Here is a 27,471-nt window from a genome sequence, read left to right on the forward strand (position 1 = left end):
TCTCTCTTTCAGTCTAGAGCCAAACTTTCAGTCACTTGTACTTCCCCTAAAGTTGATGCTACCTTATACCATCAGCTTGTAGGAAAACTTTTATATCTGACCCATAGCTGTCTTGACCTTTCCTTTGCTGTTGGCCTTATTGCTTGGTTTATGCAAAACTCGCATGAAAGTCATTGGAAAGCAACTAGAATAATAATTTGTTATGTTCAAGGTATAGTTCAGTTTGGTATTCATTACAGTGCAGAAGCATCTCCCTATTGGTTGGTTTCACTGATTCCGATTGGGCTGGTGACCCTGATGATCAGAAGTCTACTGCAGGTTATGTCTTCACTCTTGGTTCTGGACCTATTACATGGGCTTGCAAGAAACAAAGTGCCATTTCTCTTTCTTCAACAGAAGCAAAGTATCGTGGCACCGTAGAAGCTAGTAAGGAAGCCCTATGTCTTCATCAGATCTTGTCAGAGTTTGGTTTTCAGCAACAACATCCGATTACACTTTGGTGTGATAATCAAAGTTCCATTCAACTATGCAAATATCCAATCCAACATTAACACAACAAACACATTGAACTACACATTCAATTCATCAGAAAGCTCATTCATGACCATGTTCTTGAAATGCAATATTGTTCAACGGATGATCAAGTTGCAGACATCTTTACAAAGGCTCTCACAGAGGTGAAGTTCACTAAACTTCGATTTATGGTTGGAGTTTAGGAAGTTGTCACTAAGGGGGGATAGGCTCTAATGCCTCTTTCCTTCCCCTATTGTGTCATATTTGTACATCGTTCAATCCTATCCCAAGTTGTTCTTAAGGGGGGATGTTAGGATATTCCAACACATAGGGAATAGTTAAGTATAACTTAGTCTAGTGTAGAGTTAGGTAAAGTGTGTTTCTTTACTATGTACATTTGTAACTTACAATCTGATGGTCACGATATGTTCTAGACATGAAGTGATCCGATGGTTCATTCTCTCCTCGATATTACTGACACTTGATATGTGGCTTAACACCCAATTGGTCCATGATCTCTATTTAAAGAGCATGGAGGGTCATTTTTAGGGTAACCGTTCATGAGAGAAGCTTATGTAAATTTTCATTCTTTTATTAATAAATTGCCTGAAGTGGTCACGTTGGCTCAGGCCGTGGACTGTTTCCCTCTTTGAGGGTTTTAACCACGTCAATAATATTGGTGTATTGATCTGTGATTTGTTTGTGAGCAGTTTCCTTTGGTGTTCTATCTGAGGAACTTACCCTGTAAATTCCTACATCTGGAATTTCTACCCCTTCTTGGATAGTCCCTGGAAAAGGCAATGATGCTTCTCTAGAATCGTCTTTTTTGAGAACAAAATCTCTCTTCCAGGCTACACCATTCCCTGAAGAAAAAGAGAAGGGATTACCATTTACAATTCATTACAATGGCAATCTATGAACATATTTTATTGTTCCTCTTGCTTCTCAAAGTACAAAGGTTGTAAAGGGCTCTAACTCCAAGAAAGGCTAAGATCATATATGCCAACACCCACTAGTACGCATCTAAATAGACATCAAAGATATGATCTTGGTATTTATCTTCAGAAAGGACACAAACACCTCTAATCACCTTGGGTGGTGGGATCTAATCCTACGAAAAACTTAAAAAAGGAATGAAAGAAAATAAAAGCACCGAACAAAAAAATTGTGGAATCTACTTTATGCAATAAAAAGGACTGCAATGTGTAAATACACACACTGATTCAGAACCCGGAAAATTTCAATATAGAAGAAGAGGACATATACAATTTTGGTTATGATAATTTGGCTTCATCTCACAGATATTTTTCATATAGTTATAGAAACATAAGTATGGAAATCCCACAAGTGAAAAAACATTGGAGAACCTTAAAGAAAAAGCACTTGCAAGAATTTCTTGTTCAGAAGGATGCTTATGTTGGTGAGCTTGCGAACATAAATGTGGACAATCTAGACTCTGTGGGACAGGAGGTAACTTTTGTTAAAGAAATGGATGTAAACAAATACTTTAAAATACATGTTTTGTTTTCAAAAATATAGAAGGACTTTGGTTAGGTAACCATACTACTTAAGTTGTGAAAAATGGACAAAGTAACTCAGCTTTGCTATAGGATGTAAATGTCCAATCCAGATAGACATCTAGGAAGAAATACTACTTTCCCTCTGCACCAGTGTTGTGGCTAATGGTGAAAAGTGTATCAATTCCAACGATATGTGCAGATAAAAAGAACATGGCATTAGAAAACAGAGACAAAACAAATTTCTCTAATAAGTTTTCTCAGTGAGTTCCTTAGTAGGATTGCTATTCATATATGAAATTTGTAGATTCCTTCCTATTGATGGTTGAAATTCACATAACACTACATTGTTAGGATTTTGAATTTATTTAAAATCACTAAATATCAAATCTAAGCATTTATGGTTTGGACACCTTGCTCTTGAGCCTAATGTCACCCTCAGATCCTCTTGAAATTTATAAAAGAGTCATAAAACTGTTGGCTTATAATTTTCTGAGAGTATATCTCAGCTGCTTTAGTTTTTTATGTTTGTCAAATAACATACCAGAATGGCATAAATGTTTTACTAATGTGAGGGGAAAAATTGCCTAGAATGACTTCCTCTAACGATAGTCCACTACATAAACTAAGATAATTCATAAAATCTCATCTTTCTAGCAATAACATAACAAAAACTAAGCTAAGATCATAAAGTAACATACGCATGTTCCCTTTCCAGGATGGTCTGGTGTTTAAACTGAATGGAGATATATGCTTCTATAAATCCAATGGTCCAACAACTCCGTGATCACTAAAAAAATTAAGTGCATCAATTACAAACGTGAATCCTACATAATTAGCACTGAATCTATAAAAGGATGACTAGCCCTCATTGTTTATTCAGCCCAAGAAACTACAAAGAGATAGCCATAAGTGTAGGAGGAAGTGATCAGAATGGAATTGTGCTCAAGTCTGCCAAGCTTTACAATTCCGAGCAAGGCGCTTGGGAAAATCTGTTTGACATGAATTCTCCATGGAAACTTTGTTTAGGTTTTTTCATGGACAGGAAGTTTTATGTCATAGGAGGAATGTCAAGCCCCACAGTTTCCCTAAAATGTGGAGAATAGTATAATCTTCAAAAAAGGACTTGGAGAAGGATACATGACATGTTCCCTAGAGGGAAAAACGTGACTCATGCTCCCCCATTAGTTGTTGTAGTCAATAATCAACTATATGTAGTTGAGTATTCTATAAATGAAATTAAGAAATATAACAAGGAGAATAACACATGGGGTGTTGTGGGTAGGTTTCATGTGAGGGAAGATTCAATGAATGGTTGGGGTCTAGAATTCAAGGCCCGTGGTAATGAGATTATAGTAATTGGTGGGAAAAGAGGACTTGAAGGTGAATGCATTGTAGTGAATTTATGGAGGCCTACCTATGATGCTAGGAAGCCCAATAAACTGGAAAGTCCTTGCACTCAAGAGACACACTGAAGTGTTTGTTTACAATTGTGCAATAATGAGTTGCAGAGTTGGTCATTATTCTTGGTCTCATGAATCTATTATTTTTCTGTCTTTTTGAAAGTTTATACTTGTCCCAATGATCCGTTATAGAATGAGTCAATACTATATGACCTTGCATAATCACAATTTTTACAAGAAATATCCCATAATTACCAAATACAACAATACCAATCTTCAAATAATTATTAGTTTCAAAGTCTTCGCTATCATTGGATTCATTACCAAAAGGATGAGCATCATCTAATGCTTTAATCTTCACATGTCTGAGAAGGGAACTACAATCTCCATTTTGTTTATTCCTAACATAAAACCAAGAAGTTGATCTACTGTAGCATATCGGTGTTGGAATCAAGGGCTGTTTGACACCAAAGCATGGATGTGAAGACTGAAAACAAATAACTAAAGGTTTAATTGAGGCAACCATGCATTGAAATTCAGACATCTCCAAGCTTTTGGTGTACTTCAATATAGTTTGGGATGTAAGCTTAGACAGATCGAGCCCTTATATTTTATGACACAGAGAGGAACATAATGCAACTTGTGCTTCTAGAATACCTATTATTCATGGTTAATTTGAAGTCAAGATTTTCTATTGGCAAACAAAGCCCTGCAATTTCACCAATACAAGACATATTTCTTACTAGAAAAATATTTGATGGTACAACAATATTTGACAAGTCAAGCTACATGTACTGAACCTCAAAACCTTTAAGACCAACATGAAATCTGTAAACTAACAATTTTTTATAAAAATTCTAGCATCACACTACACCGATTAACAAGATTAAACCCTCAACGGTGAGTACAAAAGATTCAAAAGGTTAAGATGCTTAAAACCTTGACAGATACTCTGGAGTGTCCATATTCGTAATATCCAAAATAATAATTCATTTGGTATACTTTTACTTACTAGTGGACATTATCATTTAGAAAACCCAATCATAGAGGATTCACCTAATAAATAAATAGATAATGTCTGATACATCAGTTGGTTTACATGGCATTAACATTTCATTCCAAGATTCACTAATTTGCATACATATTGAGTTGAAAAAAACAAAAAGAATTGAAATTTCATTAGAAGAATTTCATTTTATATGTTTTTGACCATCCAATGATATCCAAATGGATGGAAAGTCTATACATCAGTAAAATTGCTGAGGCTTACTACAAAAAACTTTGAATTTTCATCGAAAAAATTATATATACACTGAAAAATATTAAAATTAATCCCACTGATCCATATGAGGTCCACCGCACAACCCTTTCTCAGGTGTGTGCATGGTCCACAAATTAAAAAAATACTAACATAATCAATACCTGCATTTACATAGATGATTTAAACCCATATTTAAATGCTTTGAAGCTCAAAAAATCACATTTCAAAAAAAATTAAAATAGTAACATGTATCCCATGCTTGAAAGTCCAAATCATTCAACAAAGTATTTTGTTCTGAAAATGACTGACTCATGCCTTATAATCCAAAAGGTTGTAATCATTCTAGATCACTTACAACCAACATGCCTATAAATCCAAGGAAAACAAGGGCTATTTCAAACAACAAAAGCATGATAGTGCAGGGAAAAAAAGTTTAATTCAATAGACTACTCCAAAAAAACTTGAGATCTAATATGTAAAATCGAAAATAACCTTATTTTGAAGCAAAAGATCAGGGAATTGACGAATGTCACACTTGTCCCTGATTAAATTCAAAAGATATTAAAAAAAAAGCTAGCTTTAGAAGCAACTTATTGTACAAAGATTTTTGACAGTTTAGTGTTAGATGCAAAGCAAAAGGAATTAAACTACATAAAATAAGTAAATTTAAAACAAAAGGCTTTTTGTCAAGTCTAAAATTCTTAGTACGTTCTCACAAATTTGACCACTGAAATGCCTGATCCTCATTGATTTAAAGAAAAATTAAATTCATAATGATATACACAGAGATTGATTTTCAATAGTTAAATGCCAAATGTGAAGCCAAAAGCATAGTTAAACAGAGAAGGACAAAAATAAAATTGAAAAACTCTTCTGACGCAATGCTCAATATCATAGGGATGCGAGACATTCAAATCCATAATATATGAGTTGAAAAAACAAGATTTTATTAGGAAAAACAACTTACTTATAGTTGTATTTCCCAAATGGAAGATAATTTATTTCAACCACGCGAATGATCAAATTTAACGCCTAATATCTTATAGATTCAACAAAAAACAAATATAAACATCCAAATCCATCTTCGAGACCAAAGATGGAGCACCTCGAAGCCAAAATGTCATTAGAACTTTAAACAACATAAAACTTGACAAAGTTTACCAACATTGCAAAGAGAAAATGGCAATATTTAGCTGAAAATGTTACCAAACCCTTGTGCTAATTAGAAAAATATCTGGACCAGAGAGTATTTAATGAAAAAAATAATTTTCAAGCATTGAGCTACTATGTGCATACACGAATCCAATAGAACATTGAAGGAATTATATGCATGGTTTGTTCTTTAAAATTCATATGACCCTTTCCTGGGCCAAACCAAGTCTCTAGGATGGTTTTCCATCTATTTTTCATGATCAGGTGGTTATGGGATCTGGAAATTAATCTCTTTATCTAATTATTCTATCTAATTATTCCAAGGGTAGGATGTCATGCAAAACCTAAAATCATGGACCTTACCCATTAAAATTTAATCCATTAGAGAACACTTGCACCCCACCCTATACTCACAACCTTCAAAACAAACTGTCAAACTTATATCTTTCACATGTGAATCAAGGGCGAATTCAACCAGGAACCCTACGTGAATCAAACTACAAACCCTTGGCCTTAAATTCAGGGTGAATTCAACTTAGCCTTGATTTTCTAGGAATGGTATATGGTGAAATAGCCCCTAACCACTCCCATACCTGGAAATTGGGGTGGGTGGAAGAAAATTCTAACTGCAACCCAGGTGAATCAGCCTTGAAATGTTTATTCACCCTATTTTTGATAGGCTAAAATATAATAATTATTTATTTTTTAAATATTTTTTGGGCTAACTATTGAAAAAGGGAGTAATTTAAAAGATTCACCCCTCCAAAATATGAAACCCCTTAAATTTCGCCCATGGGCTAAGATTTGCCCCTAAAATTTTCTATGTTACACAAGTGGATGACTTCAACTTGATTGTATACTCTGATTCAAATTTTGATGGAGATAAAGAAACCACAATATCTACTTCAAGTGATGTTATGGGTCTTGGATTAGGAGTTGTCTCCTAGAGGTCACAAAAATAATCGGTTCCAACAGATTCCACAACTGAGGCAGAATATGTGGTAGCAACTGAAGCAACGAAGGAAATTGTGTGGCTCAGGAAAATTATGGAATATTTGCAAGAGAAACAAGTGAATTCAACTCTTCTTTTGATTGAAAACAATTCTGTAGTAAATTTGGCTAAGAACTCAAAGTTTATTAATCGAACCAAGCACATTAATACAAAGCATGATATGATTAAACATCATGTTGAGTTCAAGACTATCCATCTATGACATTGTTCCACAAATGAGCAGATTGCAGACATATTCACCAAAGTGCTTGGAAGATAAAAGTTTGAAATATTTAGAATGATGGTTGGATTCACCAACATGCATTTGGATTAAGGGGGAATGTTGACACCTAATCTTTGGGATTAGGAAATTCATGTAAATATTATAAATAGGAAAACAAGGAAGCATTGGAAGATGAAGAGACATTGGAAGATGAATCCCAATAGTCTCTCTCTCGTTGTATATATTATTGATTTCTCTTATGAAATGCACATTCATGGAGTTACACATTGCTTGGAATAACAATAATGTAGTCCATTCTCACACCTATATATTGCACATGGAGAAAAAAATTCAATAGGACCTTCAACATGATTAGCTTGAACATAACCTCCAATCATAGGATTCCATGATATCAATTTCTTTTCCATCATTTAATGAAACAACTTTCTTGAATATTCCATTATGGCAACTTTAGAATACATTGTGATAAGGACATTACCTACAGAAACATTGATCTCAAGCCCAATTTTCACAATTTAAGTATGTAAATTTGTGAATTAATGCACCTGTTATTTTTTACTAATTTTCATGCAAGTACAACATGGTAGAGGGTAAGCCTCTAAAAAGGGAGAGAATGCATCGAAATAATTATTATGAATATTTGGCCACTTTTCTTCCATGTAAAGTAGTAGTCTCCAACTCTGGAATTTGACACATTAACTCATATCCTTATACTAAGGAATGGACAGTACAACTGAAAGATGTAGCTTGGTTGCACTGCTAGATTCCATTCTGCAAAACCAATCCCCAGTCTAGGAAAACCAAGAATCATGAAAAATCTTGAGTTTGACTGCCAAGATTTAGTAGAATTTCAAAGCCACGATGATACACCATTGTGAAATAATATTTGTAGCACATATAATGAATACTTGAATCAACACACACAGAAAGGGGAAAACAAACTAGCCAAACAATCAAACATCTAAAGGCATCCAAACCAAAAGGCTATTGAGTAGTAGTTATATGCTTTTCTTCCATAGTCTTGTTTAGAGCACCCTCACATTCTAGAAACAAGAACACAATTTTCTTTCTACAATATATCCTGCTTGTGAGAGACCACTATTATAATGAAGAATTCTCAATGGTGATAACTATGAACAATCAACAACAACTTAGATTGAAATTTTGTTTAAGAAACCTTGGTAATTTCATTCTTGGAGAAATAGGTGGAGAGATAGGAAAAAATGTTGACATATTTTAGCACCACTGCCTCTGTTAGAAGTTTCATAGCTAAATTGTTAGGTGCATTCCAGTTGAACTACTTATATATAACATGGAGATCAAACAATACATTAAATGTAATTGGATTCCTTAATGTTGGCATCAAGGCTATACATATGTTGACTTCTAGAAGGAAAATATTGTGGCATCAAAATAGTTGCTCGATACTAACAAGGAAATGGGAAAACAAAAAAAAAAATTAGTAACCTCCACCTATTACCCAAATATGATGGAAGTCATCATTTTATGTTGATAGTAAATGAAGTTTATCACAGAAAAAACCATTTCCTGGATTTTTTTTGTTTGACATCCAGTTAAGGTCTCCAAAAGGAGGGTATTGAGGCTTCCAGAATTGTGTGAAAAGAATGGGGATTGAGAATCCATAACTGGAATTAGTAATTTCAACACTTGTCAAGACTCAACATAACGATTATTTCTCCTAAATTGAAGATTCTATTTTCAGTAAATAGAACTATAGGCTTATGAGGCTTTCAATGCTACAATTCACATAAATATACTTGGAGTACATATAAGAAAGACTGGCATATATTACAATGTAATATGGAACGTTTGTTAGTCACAAGTCCACTCATCAAACCTGCGTGCGAGCAAGTGCTTGTAGGATGCCACTCAAATTTTTAAAATTTTTTTAACTTGTGGATTTTGCAAAACAATTTGCTTTTCATCTAGGATGAGGGCTAGATTGACCAATTTCCAAACCAGGTCTTGAATTTATATGTTTTAAGTTATAACACTTGGTTTTCCAAAGCTAGGAACACTCTCCAACTTCCGTTATACACCTACAACAAGAATACTGCGATGGAAAGTGAGGTTTGTTTGAACAAATGAAAAGAATCTCATGCATAAATTTCTTCAAACATTTAAAATGCAAACTGTTCAAGTTGGAAAGATCTGGTAATGAGTATGTAATTCATAGGTGTACAATTTAGATTTATTTGGGGACATTAACAAATCATTCTTTGTCTTTTGTTACTCTACCAACATTATCTTCAAAGTTTGATTTTTGGGGTATTCCCTCATTAGATTCCCATATTCATGGAATTTTTAACATCTGAAGGGAATTTGTTCGTATTCTATGGGTTGATCCCATATATCATATATCATCATGATATCTTATTTTAATGCTTGTTGGTAGGGATTTTATTAGGTCTTGATAAACACATAGTCTACCATATGATGTGGACCTGCCTAATTTGGTGGTTTTTAAGATCATAATGAATGATTCGATGGAATTTCCTATGCCTTCCATTATGTATGGTTCCCCAAATTCCTGTGAAAGAGAGTGTAGAAATAACTAGACAGGTAAAATTGAAGTCCTCTTTGTTAGGGTTTCATATTTTAAATTTAGGGTTTCATGTGTAACCTCATAGAATTGAGGAAGTAGTGTCCTCGGAAAATTCTCTCTCTGTATTCTACGCTGTTAAGTATTATTATGAAGAAAAATTTCAATCATACTTTGATTTCCATATCTCCATTTATCTTTCGATTTTTTCGGATCGTGCCCAAGAGAATTCTTTGTGAGGACCATATGCCCACAAATTTCCAAATTAATGCATGGTAATTCAAGTATTATATCTTCCCCCCACTCTATCTAATATAATTTTGTAAATTGAGGCTTTTATTATTTTTGGAAGGTAGGTACATGTATTTTCTGGGTGCTTGGCTTTCAAATTCTCTTGGTTTCTTTCATTCTTTCCCTCCTTCATTTGTTTCTTTTCCGCTACTAAGTATTTCATTTGTTTCTTTTCCGCTACTAAGTATTGTTGATTGTTTGTTGCTTGATTAAAATTGATGGGTTTACAAGTTGTATATATAGAGGTTCTTCCAGCCATGATGCTATAGAATGAGATATTTCTACCTCCTCCCATAGGGACACCGTGCGTTCTCAATAGTGATAGGGTTTTTTTGGTAACTCTGGAAATGGTAAACAAATTGATTTTGGCTACACCCTTCATGCAGTTTTTACCTTTTAATTAAATTTATTAATTAAACAAAATGTCACATGAAAATGTGTCATATGAATATGATTTATGGTTTTTTGAATATATGGTATTAGTAAGCCACGGTATTGACCTCTGTTATTATAACAAAGACTCTTTATAAGTTAAGAATTTCCATGGTAAGGTAGGAGTGAATGTCCATGGTTAATAATCTTGTTACATATTTTTTAAATATAGGTATATTTAACTCATATATTAATTCTACCACGTTCTCAGAGGGACCAAATCTTCAAAATGCAAATCTCTTTCTAAGTGTAAAACTTGAGGAAAATTTTGCACCTCGAGAGATCTGATTCTATATTCTTGGTAGATCAAGAGATAATATGGATCTATGCTAGTTTTGAGCAACACACTAATAAAATGTTTTAACTGTAATAATTTTTTTTATTTTCACACATTCAATTATTTTTGTTACTAATATTATTTAAAATGTTGCATATTTGTCCATGTATCTATCTGTTTGTTATATATATATATATATATATATATATATATATATATATATATATATCTATGATTTTTATATGTCAAATAAATATTAAACGTTGAAGGAATGACAAATCTCCCTCATATTTTGAATAAAAAAGAACCTATTAATGGGATAAGACTTCTCTCACACACACTCTCTCTTTTATGGTAAAATATTTGACTCAACATGCATATTGAAAGATTTGATTTTTAACCCACATTAAACCCTTTTTGTTATTAATATTTTGTAATTATTATATATGAATAAAATAAATTACAATTTTCTTGGCATTAGAAAGTGAAAACATAAGAATTTTTCTAATTTAAATTACTTTATTTTTCTATTCATAAAGTTGATATAAAATTATGCTATGGACATTGATTTTTTTATTTATTTATGCCTAACATTATTGTATTAATATATTTATGTTTTAGATATTATGTCAACTAAAATGAATTACATATTATGAATTAAAATTTCAACTAAATGAATTATATATTATGTAATATCAATATTATTATTTTTACACACCACATTATTATTATTTTTCATATTAAGTAGTGAAGAAATTAGCTATCTCCTTTGTATTTCATATTAAGTACGAAAGAAATTATATATCTCTTTCATTGAGCCGAGAGGCTCATTCTACAACCCAGTATGATGTGTAACAATGCGCGTCCATCATCAAAGTTTACCTTTTTCTAAGCCATTTTTTTTAAATCTAAAAATAAAAAAAATAAGTAACTACACAAAAACATTTAAATAATATATTCTCATAAAAATATTTGCAAGTAAAGAAATTGGATCCCTCTAAGCTCATGTTAGATTGGCATTTAAGATGGATCTATGCTGGTTTTAAAACAATGATGTATATATCATTAAAAAATTAAGTTTTATGGTTACAACTTTATTTGGCATTCAAAAATACAATTTAAATAATGAAAAATAACACATTGTATTTTGCATTCTAGAAGTTTTCACTTGAAGAAATTTGATCCCTCTTGGCTCATGTTAGATATGTACTTAAGATGGATCTATGCTAGTACTAAAAAAGGTTTTTTTGTTTTTTGTTTTTTGTTTTTATACTTTCAATCACTTTATCTCTATATAAAGTAGATGTAAAATTGAGGTGGAAATTGAAGTATTTTATTTATGACCAATATTATTTTTTCGTTATTATATTTTTTAACTTGTTAATGTAAGTATTATTTTATTATTTTTAAATGTATAGTTATAGGACAACATCTAGCTCATACTTGGATGTAACATACCTCTTGGAAATAATAATAATAATTAGCAATTGCACCAGATGTTGCAAAGGAAATGCTGTAAGGCATAAATTCAAGAAGAATCGTGACGTATAAAAGATTAGTGAATATAAAAATTAGTCAAAAAAATGTCATTCAAATCTAGAAAATAGAGAGAAACCACTTACATTATGCCAAATTTACAGATGCTATAATCTTTCCAATGTGGATTGCCTCTCAATCTTGAAAGATGCTATTTCAAGTTCAAATAGGAAATATTTGATCAAAAAAATGCTCTTTTTCAATATTGAACTATCTCACTTGATCAAAAGCTTACAATCTTTTACCACTTTCTCTTAAGGTGATTGGATTTGTCTTTGCTTGTCCTTGCTTAACACATTTTGGGAATTTTGGTTGGCTTGTGACATAGGAGGTTTATTTTTATTTTTTTCCCAAAATGACAAATTCAAAATTTTCCATTAGGTGAACTAGTTTAAAGCAGAGGTAAGAAATATATGTATCAATAAAGCTAGTCACTGACATAGCAACTTTACACTATTTGATAGGAGAGAAGTGGACCTTCTGTTGAGAATTTATTAAATAATTCTTTTAGTTGACATAGCAAGTTTAATTCACTATTCATAGGTACCATGGTTAACTCTTGGTAATAACCACGATCTTTCCTTTATTTAGCTAGATATTCTGCGAGACTTGGCTATGTATTTGACCAAGAAGGGGCCTATAAATAAATGCAAAAGGCTTTTCATGACTCACAAAGAAAACTCTATTCTGAAAAATTGGAAAAAGGTTGTGAAGTGTACATTTGATGCTGAGATTGTTTCCTTCCACAAAGGTTTGGTGCATATTTCTTTATCCTCTCATAGTCTTTTCTGACAATTTTTCATTATTGAACTTTCTCACTTGACCAAAAGCTTGCAGTCTTTTACATTCTACCTTCCCATTATTTGATTTTGAATGTGTTTATTTATGCATTATTGTATGTCAAAGTCCAATGGAGGAGAAGGATTGTTTTCATAATTACTGTTAAGTTACTAAAACGTAATGTTTGATACATGAAAAAAAAAAAAAAAACTCTATATATGCATTTTTGTACCTTCTTTGCTTCGAGCAAATAATTTTCAATTTTTGCTTCACATTGTTCAATCGACATTCTTCAGAAAAGTTATGAGCTTACACCATGCTGCATGGGAATCCATCTTATCTGATACAAGGGAGTCAAATGCATGAAGATTCTTTGAAATTTTATTATATGCTGGTTATAATGCTTGACAACACCAACACCATGGTGGGTATATGTACCAAGAACAAAAATTTGTCAAACAAATTTATATAGATTGACTTGCGCAAATCCATATGAAAGTTCTTTGTGATTTTTAGGGATGCCAAATCTAGATTACCAATATGAATAACACAACAAAATTCAAGTACAATATGATAAAAAGCTAGAAGTTTGAGTGACAAATCATCAAAAGTCTCCTAACTTTAATTACAATAAAATAAAGAGGTAATTTTTTTTAATGTTACTCATGAAAAATCAATGAACAATTTCATACTTTGTTAATTGTTTGATTGGTTGTTAATTACTTTTAAGATAGATTTACTGTTTTGGAAAAAATATCATAGTTATTGTTATGCAACCAGATCAAAAAATATAAGGAAAGATAGATCAACGTTCTCAAAATCAGCCTCTTCGAGGGGGAAACTTCTTTTACATTACAAAAATGAATAATTCTTGGATGATACAAATGACAAAACCCCCTTTCTATATATAAGAGTCTAAGGGGTCACAATATAATCAAAGTTGACATAACAATAATAATATAAGGGCACAAAAATAACAATAGTGGGCTTCTATGGGGCACAATAATAACAATATGGGGACAATAGGGGCACAACAATAACAATAAGGGCTACACTGACAATAGTAATAGGGGAATCACTAGTATTATAGGGACCTAACATGCCCCTCTCCTTCAAAAAAGTGTTGTCCTCAATGCTTGAGTAGTTATGGATGCTTCTGTATAAAATTATCATCCTCCTATGTGGAATATTCAGCGAGTAAGTTCTTCCACTTGATGAGATACTCTGAAATTGATTGATTTCGTAGCTATCGAGTTCTTGTTTCTGTGGCTGCTTCAGGTTCCAATATGATTTTTCCTTCCTCATTAAGTTCTGGAAATATTGTTTGAACCCAGAGCTTGTCACCTATAACCTTCTTTAAGCATGAAACATGGAAAAATGGGTGCACTCGGGAAACTGCAGGAAGCTCCAATTTGTATGCCATAGTACCAATACTTTACATTGCCTTGTACGGACCATAATAATTTGGTGATAATTTATTATCCTTATTAGATTGCTTCAGGGACATTTGTTTATATGGTTGTAGCCATAGAAATACCCAATCACCTACGTCAAAACTTCTTTTTCTGTGATCTTGATCTGCTTATTGTTTCATTCTATTCTACACCAAAGTGAGGTTATCCTTTAAGAGTTGGAGAACTTGTTGTTGATGCTCGATGTGATCTTCCACTGCTTGAACCTTAGAATTTTCTTTTAAATATGATGTGATGGACGGTGGATGATATCCATAAAGTGCCATAAATGGGGTCATTTTTTCTACAACATGGAAGGTAGTGTTATACCACCATTCAGACAAATGCAACCATTTGACCCATTGTATCTTTTTATCAGATACAAAGAAATGAAGATATCCTTCCAAACATTTGTTTACTATCTTAGTTTGCCCATTAGATTGAGGATGATAATATGAGTTATGAGCTAAATGAGTACCCAGACAAGAAAATAATTTTGTCCGAAAATTTCCAGTGAAAATGGGATCTCCGTCGCTTACAATAATCTTTGGGTTTCCATGTAGTTTTTGAATTATTTCCATAAATGTAGTAGAAACTGTACTGGCTTTAAATGGATGTGATAATGCACAAAAGTGTGCATACTTGGTAAGTCTGTCAACTACCACCATGATTACACTCTTTCCTTCGGACTTAGGTAAACCTGTGATACAATTCATTGAAACCTCCTCCAATGTTGACATGGAATGAATAAAGGTTGTAATAGACCTTGGGTCTTAATTGTTTCAATCTTTTGTTTGTTGGAAAACTAAACATTCCGCCACAAAATTTTGAATATAAGATTTAAGTCCATCCCAAAAAAATTCCTTCTTAACCCTATGGTAGGTTTTTAAAAATATTGAGTGCCCTCCTAAGGGAGAGGTTTGCAAATTCCATAAGAATCTTTTGTTTGAGTTGGGAATTCTTACAGAGGTATAAGCAATCTTTGTACCATAAAGAATCATTTTTCTAGCTAAATGTATCAGATGTACTAGGATCTTGTTGTAACTTTTTAATGAGTGCCCACACATCTTCGTCATTCTTCCATTCATCCCTTGCTTCATTTATCCAATCTGGTTGGATAATAGAAATGGCATAAAGCAATGCTTCCAAATCCTCATCCTTTCTTGATAGTGCATCTACAAAAACATTTTGCTTCCCTTTTTTGTAGATGATTTCAAAGTCATAACCCAACATCTTTGTGACCCATTTTTTCTACTCTTCTGAAGATAATATTTGTTCTAAAAAGTATTTAAGACTATCATGATCCATTTTTACCTTGAAGTGTCTTCCCATTAGGTAGGGTTGCCATTTCTTAAGTGCATGTAGTATTGCAAATATTTCCTTCTCATAAATAACTTTGTGTAAATACTTTCCTTTGATTCAATGACTTTCGAAAGCAATGGGTCTTTCTTCTTGCATTAAAACAAAACCAATTCCATTTCTCGAGGCATCACATTCCACAATAAATGTTTTTGTGAAGTCCAATGTAGCTAAGACCAGTGCTTGGCACATTGCCTCTTTAAGATGTTCAAAGGCCTTTGTTGCTTCTGGAGTCCATGAAAATGCATCTTTCTTCAATAATGTTGTTAGAGGTGCTGCTGTTCTCCCATAATTCTTAACAAAATTGCAATAATACCCTGTTAACGCGATAAATCCTCGCAGATGATTTATGGATGTGGGGATTTTCCATTCCTTAATGGCTTTAATTTTCTAGGGTCTACCCTAACACCTTCATGAGATACAATGTGATCTAGATATTCCACCTCTTGTACTCCGAAGAAACATTTAGATATTTTTGCATATAATTGTTTCTCCTCCAATAGTTTGAGCACCCTGTCAACATGTTGAACATGATCCTTCCAAAACTTGCTGTAGATTAGTATATCATCAAAAAATACTAACACAAATTTTCTAAGGACAAGTTTGAAAATGGAATTCAACAAACCTTGAAATGTATAAGGTGCATTGGTAAGGCCAAAAGGCATGGACAAAAATTCATAATGGCCCTCATGAGTTCTAAATGCTGTTTTTGGAATGTCTTCAATCTTCATTCTGATTTGATGATATCCTGAACGAAGATCCAACTTGGTGAAGTAAATTGATCCATGCAATTCATCAAATAATTCATCAATGACAGGAATGGGGAATTTATCTGTAATAATGAGCTTGTTTATCTCCATATAATTCGGACACATCCACCATGATCAATCCTTCTTGTGCACCAATACTCTTGGAGCAGAGAAATAACTTTGACTAGGTTGAATGATACCAGCCTCTAACATTTCTGCAACCATATGTTCAATTTAACTCTTTTGGGCATAGGGATATCTGTAAGGCCTGATGTTTGCAGGAACACTTCCTGGAATCAAATGAATAGCATGATCATGATCACGAATAGGTGGGAGGCCTTTGGGAGTCTCAAATGCCTTGGAATGATTGTCCAAGACTTTTTGAAGATCTGGAGAAATAGATGATTTTGATGTGGGAACCTCTAGCGAACATAATTGTGCAATTATACCTCATTGTTTTTCAATAGAATCTTTGTCATGCCATTAGAGCTGATTATATTTCTCGGTTTCCTTGTGATACCACTTAATTCAATTTCCTTTCCTTCCGAAAAAAAATTTAGGAAAATTTGTTGAAAATTAAAAGCTACCATACCCAAAGATTATTGCCATTGGACTCTTAGTACAACATCAACACCACCCATTGGAACGGAAAGCATTGGTCTATTCAATACATATTATCCCATGGATAGCTTGATATTATGGCACTTTCCAGAGAAATTTATGGTTCCTCCATTTGCAACCATCACTTGACACTCTGGTGCTAGATAGAGGAAGCAATTCAATCCCTTTGCTATCTTACAATGAGCAAAATTATTGGTACTTCCCGAATCGATCAACACTATTACCTTTTTCTTCTTGATATGTCCTTCTATATTGAGAGTTTGAGGAGTGGTAATGTTAGCCAATGCATTACAATATATGGTTGGATTCAGTTCTTTTTCTATGGTTTGTTCCTGGTGTATATCCTCTTCTTTTGACGTTTCTTTTTCTTTTTCTTCCTCCTCTTCACAATATATGCAAAATAATTTCTTCTCAGCACACTTATGACCTTCAGTGTATTTTCTATCACAAATGTAACACAGCCCTTTTGCTCTTTTTTATTCCAATTTTTGTGGTGTCAAACCTGTAGGTTGTGGAATGCTAGGGGAAGCAACACTTCCATCTTTATAGTTGTGAGTGGTAGGCTCCTTTGTTGCCATAATTTTTCTTTCAATTTTTCTTGCCAACCTAAATGCCTTCTCCAATGAATCAGATTCCAAAAGGTGAACCTCATGTTGGATGTTATCCTTTAATGTCCCTATGAACACATCAATCCTATGCTCCTCTGGAATATCTTTTACCCTTATATTCAATTTTTGGAAGTCTTCAATGTGATCCACCATTGAACCCTTTTGTTTGAGATTTATCAATTGGCTAAAAAAAGTGTTTCTTTTTGTATCCTCATAATGTGCTACCATTTCTTCCATAAAAATTGCTTAAGTGAATTTTTTACGAGAGAAAATCCATTGATACCATACAAACTGATTTGGTTCCAAATATAAAGTTACAATGCATACCTTTTGTGTGTTTTGCACATTATGGAGATCAAAATATTGCTCCATCTGTAGTATCCATGTTATGGGATCCTTGCCATCAAACTTCCTCATATCGATATTTGGAACATGGTGGGTCTTCAATCCAACGTTAGAGTCTATGTAATCATGATTACCATTTCTTTTGTTCTCATCATGAGTTTCCTTTACTACCCTTTCACCATTGGTAAGTATTTCTTGTAGCAACTTTGTGAAATCTATCTTCAAATATTCCATGTTGCCTTTAAGTTTTTCTTCAATACCATCCATCTTAGCTTCCAAATCATCCATATTAGCTTCCACACCATTCATATTAGCTTCCATGCATTTCTTTAAACCATCCATCTTAGATTCTGTTACTTTTTGTGAGAGTGAAAATTGTTGCACTTGGTCTCGTAATTTTGATATATCATGTTGAATTTCTTCCTCTTCTTCATGAGTCATGGTAGATATTTCAAGTTACTTACTAGGTGTTTCCATTTTCTTTCTTTGGGTCATCAATTAATGAAACTATGCCTCACTATTCCTTTTGAATCACTTCAAACTAATTTTTCAAACTAAACTTATGCAGTTAAAAAAAAAACTACACACCTTTTCTCTCTTTGTAGGAGATCGATATTGAATATGTTTTATCTCTATAATTTAAGATCTCTAAGGTTTGAAATTGTGCCCTGTGGTATAATTATGAGTCCTCTTTCTAACACCACTAGTATGATCAATATTGGATTCTTCAAGAAAGAGCTATGCCAAATCTCCCACAATGACCTGATTATGGACTAATTTAGTAGAGTGGACTTGTACGACCTTCCATGTGTCACTGTTTCGACCTTCGGACCTAAAAACTCAATAGTGCATATCAACGATTCTTCCACGCTCCCCTACCAAATCCAAGATTATGGTAAAGGTGTGAACAATTCATTAATCCTCCTATACTCCATATCATCAACCCAACGAAGCTGCCTCCTCAACTTGCCTACCATAGTTAAAGATGCTGCTGATTGTGTCGAATCATGACACTTTGATATTTTCTATTTTCATGTAAGTATTATTTTTTCAAAGAATAAATACTAGTCAGTTGGGATCCATCTAGTATAGTTGTGCCACTAGAGCACACTAATATTTTGTTATGATGATTCACTACCAAATCAAGAAAGAATATTTTGTAACAGGTGCTCCCTCTGAGGCCCTTTAAAAATAGTTTACAATACAAAACTAAGGGTTTGAAATTTTTGTTTTCCAAGAGAGAATCTCTACAAGTTCTCAATGAAATGTATTCTCTCTAGACAATTAATGAAACTTTTTGGATATTCTAGCTCATATGAATTTGCAGTATGTATTCCTTCTTGTTTTTGTCCCATATGTTCTCACCCTTCTTCTCAGATTACATGTATTTGTTGTATATTTTTTCATGGATTTATGGATTCTTTTAGGTATATGCTAATTGAAGATGCCTATAACTGATATGAATTGTTATCCTTAAAATGTGTTCCATGTATCTTATCACTTCATTTAATTATCCTTCTCATACATTTCATGCTGAACTTTGAGGCACTGGATTATTAGATTAAACCTTGTGTGTTGGTTTTATTTCTTCCTCTATTCTTCTTTCCGATATACTGCAAATGACCTATAAAATTTTTTGTTCATGTGGTGTTGGCTGCAAGAGTCAGATATTAATGCTTCTCTATGTAATATTTTGCTTCCGACTTTGTGTTTCTCCTCTTAAGGAAGGTTATAAATCAATTTCATCTCAAATATGTTAAATAATAAGTGTAATTGAAAGTATTAGCAGATCCTTAAAGAACTCATCAAAATGTCCTTAGAAATGGTCTCTCTTCAACCTAGGGGCTTCCTCTTGGAGATACAACATCTTCTAGTGTCATTGTCACGGATCGAATCAGAAAAATTTCCCTGGGTACGACATTTATATACCCTTTAGTAAGGTGAGCAGAAAGGGGTGTGGGTTGTAGATCTCTCACCTTGGTGACTCCCCTGTCTGAATTTCATTTTGAGAATCCTGGCTTTCAAAAGGCTAGACACTTTCTCTGATACTTCATAATAGATAACTCCTCCTACATTTGACCTTGAAAGGATAATAGCTAGGAGATTCTCAAAAGAGAGAACTCCTGTCACTCTAGTTCCCATGACCTCCTTTTCAGAAATCTCATCCTCTAGCTCTCAAAAGGCTGTGATAAATTATTCTATTTCTTCCTCTAAAGTATTGGAATATCTTGAGGAACATTGGGCACTATTTGGCACATTTTCCTCAAAAGTAAAAATCAAAGAATTTTCTTTCATCTTTCCTCCCTTCACATTTCATAACTTCCCATAATTTGAGGAAGTTAAATATATATTCGCATAAACAATCCAATATAGAGCATTAACGGTTTCCCAACTCAGCTCTAGTCAACCGCAATTACACCAACTCCTCGGGAAAGACCTATTACAAACCTCCTACCACCTCCTTTGTAAAACATGGTTATCCCTAGTTTTATCCTAAATAAAGATTCTTGACGGGACTTTCCACAACCCATATACGGTATGCCACAAGACTACCTTAAAATATTGCTAAAATTCACTGGAAAAGATGATATCTTAGCTTAGAGACATATAGAAATATTTTGTGCATTTGCAGAAAATATGAATGTAGAACACTTGGATGTAGTGTTAATAATTTTTATCCAATCCCCAGATGGGGAGGAAATGAAATGGTTCAAAACCCTCCCAAATGCCTCAATTACTACCTAGGAGGAGATGGAGAATTCTTTTATGCATAAATAGGGAGATAAAAGGGACCATGGGTACATCCTAACTGAATTCAATGCAATGAAGAAAAAACATAACGAAGACATTTCAAAATTCATAAAAAAGTTTAACAAATTATACAACAGTCTTCCCGCTAAAATCAAACCTCCACAAGTCATTGCTAAAGTAGTGTTTGTTATGGCTTTTGAATCCGAATTTGGATTCACTCTTAGAGAAATAGAGTCTCATGCCCTGGACCAAATTCAAATAGATGCTTTAGAAGTTGAAGAAAAATTTACCTCACTCAGAAATGGAAAGGGAAAATTGAGTATGATGATAGGATAAAAAGAAAAGAGGAATCCAACTCTTCGATCCCTATGAAGGAAACCAAAGAACAAAATCTTGAGGAGATGAATAAGATGATAAGAATTTTTTCTAACAAGCTTGTAAAACTAGAGTTAGAAAATAAAAGGCCTCCTTGACAGAGTCAGCCATATGCAAATTAAAATTTCAACCCCAAATATAGAAGGCCACCCTTGTAGGTCTTGCAAAGGTAGAGAAAATAACATCAATATCACATTCAACCACCTTTTTATTTGGAATACAATCTAGAGGAACATATTGAAGAAACATTAGAGGTTCAGGAAAACCAGTTCTCTTCTCTCTTAGATGAGGAACATGAGATAGAAGCTCACGAGGGAGAAGTATATGACTTGGATTCCCCACAGGATGATGGTGAATTTGACAACTATTGTAGACGGTTTCCTGACTTCATGAAGGCTTAGTTACACAGAAAATATGACCTTAGATCCTCCAGGAAAAGGTCTAGAATGAAATATAAAAATGAAGACCCTCCCCACTCAACCCCCCCAACTAAATAGAGAAAGAGAAGAAACCTCCTGACCCAGTCTCACCAGGAAAGAAGGGTTCCTTAGATCCTATTCCTAATAACTGTAAAAAACCAAAATAGAGAAATCACCTCCCAAAACCAAGCTAGTCTGCAGTAAGGGGAAGGAACTTGGATAATTCACAACAAGTGATGAGAACCCATATTCCTTTAATATTCAAAAAGAGTTGGAGAAGGTCAAAATATCTATTCCCTTAATTCAATTATTGAAACAAGCAAATTATAAATCTCAAGTATCTTAGTTCATGTGTCCACCTACCATAAATCCTATGCAAGATAACTTGAAACTCTAAGAATAATGGCCCATGGTTGTTTTTGGACCTCATGTTGAGGAGCAAGACTCTTTAACTGCCCCTTTCTATGTTACCCTTGTAAATCATGAACTTCTATCACATAATTGTATGTTTGACTCAAGAGATTCTCATAATATGATTCCCTTGACAGTATGGAGCAGTTGTAGATGCAAATAACAAAACAATATAAATATCTGTACTCTTTGGACTTTAAGAGAGAAAAATGCCTAGGGATGATTAAAGACCTGGTAGTCATTTTGACCTAGATTCGTGTGAAAAGTGTTGTCATGGATATTGTGGTTGCTGACATCTCTGCAAGGTTTGGCATGATTTTTTCCAGGTCGGGGATAAAAAAATGGGTGATCTATCAATATGGACTTGAAATATGCCACCTTTCCTATGTTTGATGGAGAGGAATGTGAATTGTATAGAGAATCATGATTTGTAAAGATAGTCACAAGGGGAGATTTTTCAAATAATGCTCTTGTGTATGGTAAAGAAAAGGTTTTCTCTTGTTTTCTATTAGAGGAAGATGATCAAATCATGGATGAAACACCGGAGGAATGTTCTGTTTAGTTAAATAAACAATCCCTAGAGTTTAATAAAGTATGGAAGTTTGACAGTGCTTATTCCTGGGAAGGAAATAGAGCAAGTGTATTATTGGTGTCTCTAGAAGGAAATCTGATTCCTCTTTCATTCAAGCTAGAGTTTGAAGCTGCAAATAATGTTATTGAATATGAAGCCTTGTCTTCCATAAATCTCAATATTTGGTGCTTGGTAGTGTTTGGAGACTCAGAGTTGGTGGTGAAGCAAATCAGAAATCAATGCCAAACTAAACATCCAGGATTGTAGGCTTATATAAATGAGGTATGGGATCTGATTGATAATTTATTTTTAGCCTTTAATATTAAATTTCTACCCAGAGATAAAATCAAATGGTTGACTCCTTAGCTATAGCTACTAGTAACTTCAAGCTTCCTAAAAACCCCTTGCTCAGATACGAAGTTGAAGTCAGATACATGCCTTCAATGCCAAACAATTTTAACTATTGGCAGATGTTTTAGGATTAGGAACAAATCAAATGCTTCATGGAGGTTATTGGAGAGTTTTCAAATTGAGTGATTGAATAGGAGGATGAGAAATTAATAGATGAACAATAAATCAGTTGGGAAAAAATTATTGTTGGACACAAGATTTTACAATTGAAAGGTAACACCATCCCCAGGGGATTGGTCCTATTGGAAAGGTTGTTTAACTCAAATGATGTGGCTTCCAAGCTAATTGAGCAGGAGATGGAAGAACATGTGGAAGACTGCAACATTGGTACTGAACAAGACCCCAAGGTGATAAAGTTGGTCAAAGGAGTTCCTAAAGAATATAAGCAAAGGTATTTGGATATCTTCAAATAATATATGGATGTGTTTTATTGGTCATATTATTACTTGAAAACCTTTCGCACTACTATCATTCAACACAAAATTTCTTTGAAGAGTGGGGTGAAGCCATATAAACAAAAGCTTAGGAAAATTAACCCTTTGTTACTTCCATCAATTGAAAAAGAGGTGAGGAAGTTGCTGTAGGAAAAAATTATTGTTCCCTTGAGGTATTTAGATTGGGTAGCAAATTTAGTCCCTATTAGGAAGAAAAATGGAGAAATAAGGCTAGGTGTGGACTTGATGAATCTAAACAAGGCCTCACTAAAAGATAATTATCCTTTCCCTAAGATGGACTATGTTTTTCATAAGGTGGTAGGGCCTGCTCGAATGTCCATGATGGATGGTTTCTCTGAATATAACCAAGTTGCTTTGCAATCAGAAGATCAGAGGAAGGCCACTTTCACCACACCATCGGGAACATTTATGTATGCAAGAATGACCTTCAACATCATAAATGCAAGTCCCACATTTCAGAGAGCTATGGATACGACATTTGTTGGAGAAAATGATAAGTTTGTAGTTATTTACATGGATTTCATCAATTTTTTCTCAAAAACAGATGAAGAGTACATAAAACACTCGCATCTCACTTTTGAAAAATGCAGAAGGTATGGTGTGTCTTTAAACCCCAAGAAATCTCAGTTTTCTCCGAGTGAAGGAAAACTATCAGGCCACATTTTCGCAAAGGAGGGAGTAAATATGACCCTAGAAGGGTGGAGGTAATCAATACCATTGCATTACCAAGAAATAAGAAAGAATGTTATGTAACCAGCTCACAAAATAGAAGAAAAGATAGATCAACAACTTCAAAATCAGCCTCTTCGAGGGGGAAACCTCCTTTACATTACACAAATGAACAATTCTTGGATGATAAAAATGACAAAACCTCCTTTCTATATATAGGATTCTAAGGGGTCACAATATAATCAAAGTTGGCATAACAATAATAATATAAGGGCACAACAATAACAATAGTGGGCTTCTATGGGGCACAATAATAACAATATGGGGACAATAGGGGCATAACAATAAAAATAAGGGCTATAATGACAATAGTAATGGGGAAATCACTAGTATTATAGGGACCTAACATGTATCCATGTGATCATTCAGGAGATTGCCTAATATGCATAGACCCAAAATGCTAATAAAATGGGAAACATCGGCAAGAGAACTTTTACTGAGTAGAGACCCAAAATGCTAATAATAGGGGTGATAACCACAAGAGAATGATTATTATGCATAGACCCCAAATTATAATAAAATAAACATATCCTGCACATGAGCCAAAACTTCTAGAAGCAATGATATGTATAGAAAACCAAAAAAATAAATCATGATTAGACTTAAGGTGCTGAATCTATGTTGTATTTGCAACAATGTGCAAGAGATAGTTAGTCTAGATTTGTGTTCCAAACCCATGATCAACCAAAAAGGAGGACCAATCTTTTCAAGCATTGATCCATCTATATCTCAAACTTCGTGTTGAGAGTCTATCTGAATTCTCATCAAGGATTTCATGATCTATAGAGGTTTTATTTTATTCTATAATAAGTCTATACATTGTGAGGAGTGCAATAGGTAGCGTTGAGCTCATTGGTAGAATTTTTTGTTGAAGTTAAATAAAGCCAAAAATAATGATGATGCAAGGGAATTTACAGAGAAATGTATAGGAATGAAAACATGTAATGGAAAAATGGTTGAATGATGTATATACAAGAAAGACATCTTATTAGAATAGTGGTTGCAACAATTGGTTACCCATACATTAGGTGGATAGTCGTTCATTTATATTGATGTCAACATCATAGAAGTATGATATAAATACTAGGTTGAGCTAAACATAGACATTGTTGATTAGGAGGACCATGTGCTGCAAAGGAAGACAAGTTGGGTGTGGATATGAGAACCCCTTGTTTGTGGGTGATCCAGGTGGCTCTAAAGAGACATACAAGACAAAGACAGTTTATGGACGCTCAAAAAACAAAGTGCTTAGAATGACTTCGACCCAGGGCCAGAGCGTAGATCTCATCGTCCTAATCGTAGAGGTGCAAATGGTTCGTCAATCCGAGCTCGTATGAGGGAGAACGAGCCAGTCAAAGTTTTGGTCAAAGTTGGGCTGTGGGCCAGGTTTAAGTGTCCTACAATTTGATTGAACTTGAGGCATAAACCTAGCTCCTGAAATCGATCGAAATTGTTGCCTTGTTAATTTGCCTAATGACCCTTATTTTCTAGAAGTTTCAAAACAACCTCCTCCTTTGTAAAAATAAAAAAACAATATATATATTTATTATGAGGTGGTAGGCCACCACCCTCGCCACCCCAAAATTTCATAACAAAATTATTATTATAAGGCCGATGGGCCATAACTCCCTGTCGGCCTAATCGCCCCTACCCTCCATCGCATATTACTAAACATATGTATTTTAAGGTCGATGGGACATAACCTCCCGCCGACCAAATCACATCAATATATATATGTTTTCGGGTCGGTGGCCATAACCCCTGCCGAACCCTCCTCCACAACCCTCCATCACATAACCATATTCTATTACTACGGGGTGTGTTAGGAAACCAGCTCACAAAAAGATAAAAATATAGATCAACGCCTTAGAATTCAGCCTCTTCGAGGGGGCAACCTCCTTTACATTACACAAATGAACAATTCTTTGATGATTCAAATGACTAAACCTCCATTCTATATATATCAATCTAAGGGATCATAATATAATCAAGCCGACATAATAGTAATAACATAAGGGCACAATAATAACAATAGTGGGTTTCTATTGGGCATACTAATAACAATATGGGGACAATAGGGGCACAATAATAAAAATAAGGGATACAATGACAATAATAATGGGGGAATCACTAGTATTATAGGGGCCTAACATGCCCCTCTCCTTCCGAAAAGTGTTGTCCTCAATGCTTGAGTAGTTCTGGATGCTTATGTATAAAATTCTCATCCTCCCTTGTGGAATCTTCAACAGATAAGTTCTTCCAAATGATGAGATACTCCGAAATTGATCGATTTCATAGTTTTCGAGTTCTTATTTCTGTGACTGCTTCCGGTTCCAATATGTTTTTTCCTGCCTCATCAACTTCTAGAAATATTGTTTGAACTGGGAACTTGTCACCTATATTCTTCTTTAAACATGAAACATGGAAAACTGGGTGCACTCGGGAAGCTGCAGTAAGCTCCAATTTGTATGCCATAGTACCAATATTTTGTAACACCTTGTACGGACCATAATACTTTGGTGATAATTTATTATCCTTCTTAGCTTGCTTGAGGACATTTATTTATATGGTTGTAGCCATAGGAACAACAAGTCACCTACATCAAATTTTTTTTCACTGCGATGTTGATCTGCTTGTTGTTTCATTCTATTCTGCGCCAACGTGAGGTTATCATTTAAGAGTTGGAGAACTTATTGTTGATGCTCGATGTGATGTTCCACTGCTTGAAACTTAGAATTTTCTCTTAAATATGATGTGATGGATAGTGGATGATATCCATAAAGTGCCATAAATGGGGTCATTTTTGCTGCAATATGGAAGGAAGTGTTATACCACCATTCAGCCAGAGGCAACCATGTGGCCCATTGTGTCTGTTTATCAGATACAAAGCAACGAAGATATCCTTCCAAACATTTGTTTACGATATCAGTTTTCCCATCAGATTGAGGATGATAAGATGAGCTATGAGCTAACTGAGTACCGAGACAAGAAAATAATTCTGTCCAAAAATTTCCAGTGAAAATGGGATCTTTGTTGCTTACAATAATCTTTGGGTTTCCATGTAGCTTTTGAATTGTTTCCATAAATGCAGTAGAAATTTTACTGGCTTTAAATGGATGCGATAATGCACAAAAGTGTGCATACCTGGTAAGTCTATCAACTACCACCATGATGACACTCTTTCCCTCGGACTTGGGTAAACCTGTGATAAAATCCATTGAAACCTCCTCCCAACGTTGGCTTGGAATGGATAAAG

General features: G+C 34.0%; 1 pseudogene; it reads left to right on the forward strand.

Annotated features, from left to right (window-relative positions):
* Window positions 1-2,887: 2,887 nt before the first annotated feature.
* LOC149154160 (F-box/kelch-repeat protein At5g60570 pseudogene) lies at window positions 2,888-3,593 on the forward strand (annotated as a pseudogene).
* Window positions 3,594-27,471: the final 23,878 nt, after the last annotated feature.

Source organism: Pinus tabuliformis, chromosome 9, assembly GCF_031772625.1.
Source record: "Pinus tabuliformis cultivar Carrire ecotype Pingquan chromosome 9, CPIR1, whole genome shotgun sequence".
Lineage (NCBI taxonomy): Eukaryota > Viridiplantae > Streptophyta > Pinopsida > Pinales > Pinaceae > Pinus > Pinus tabuliformis.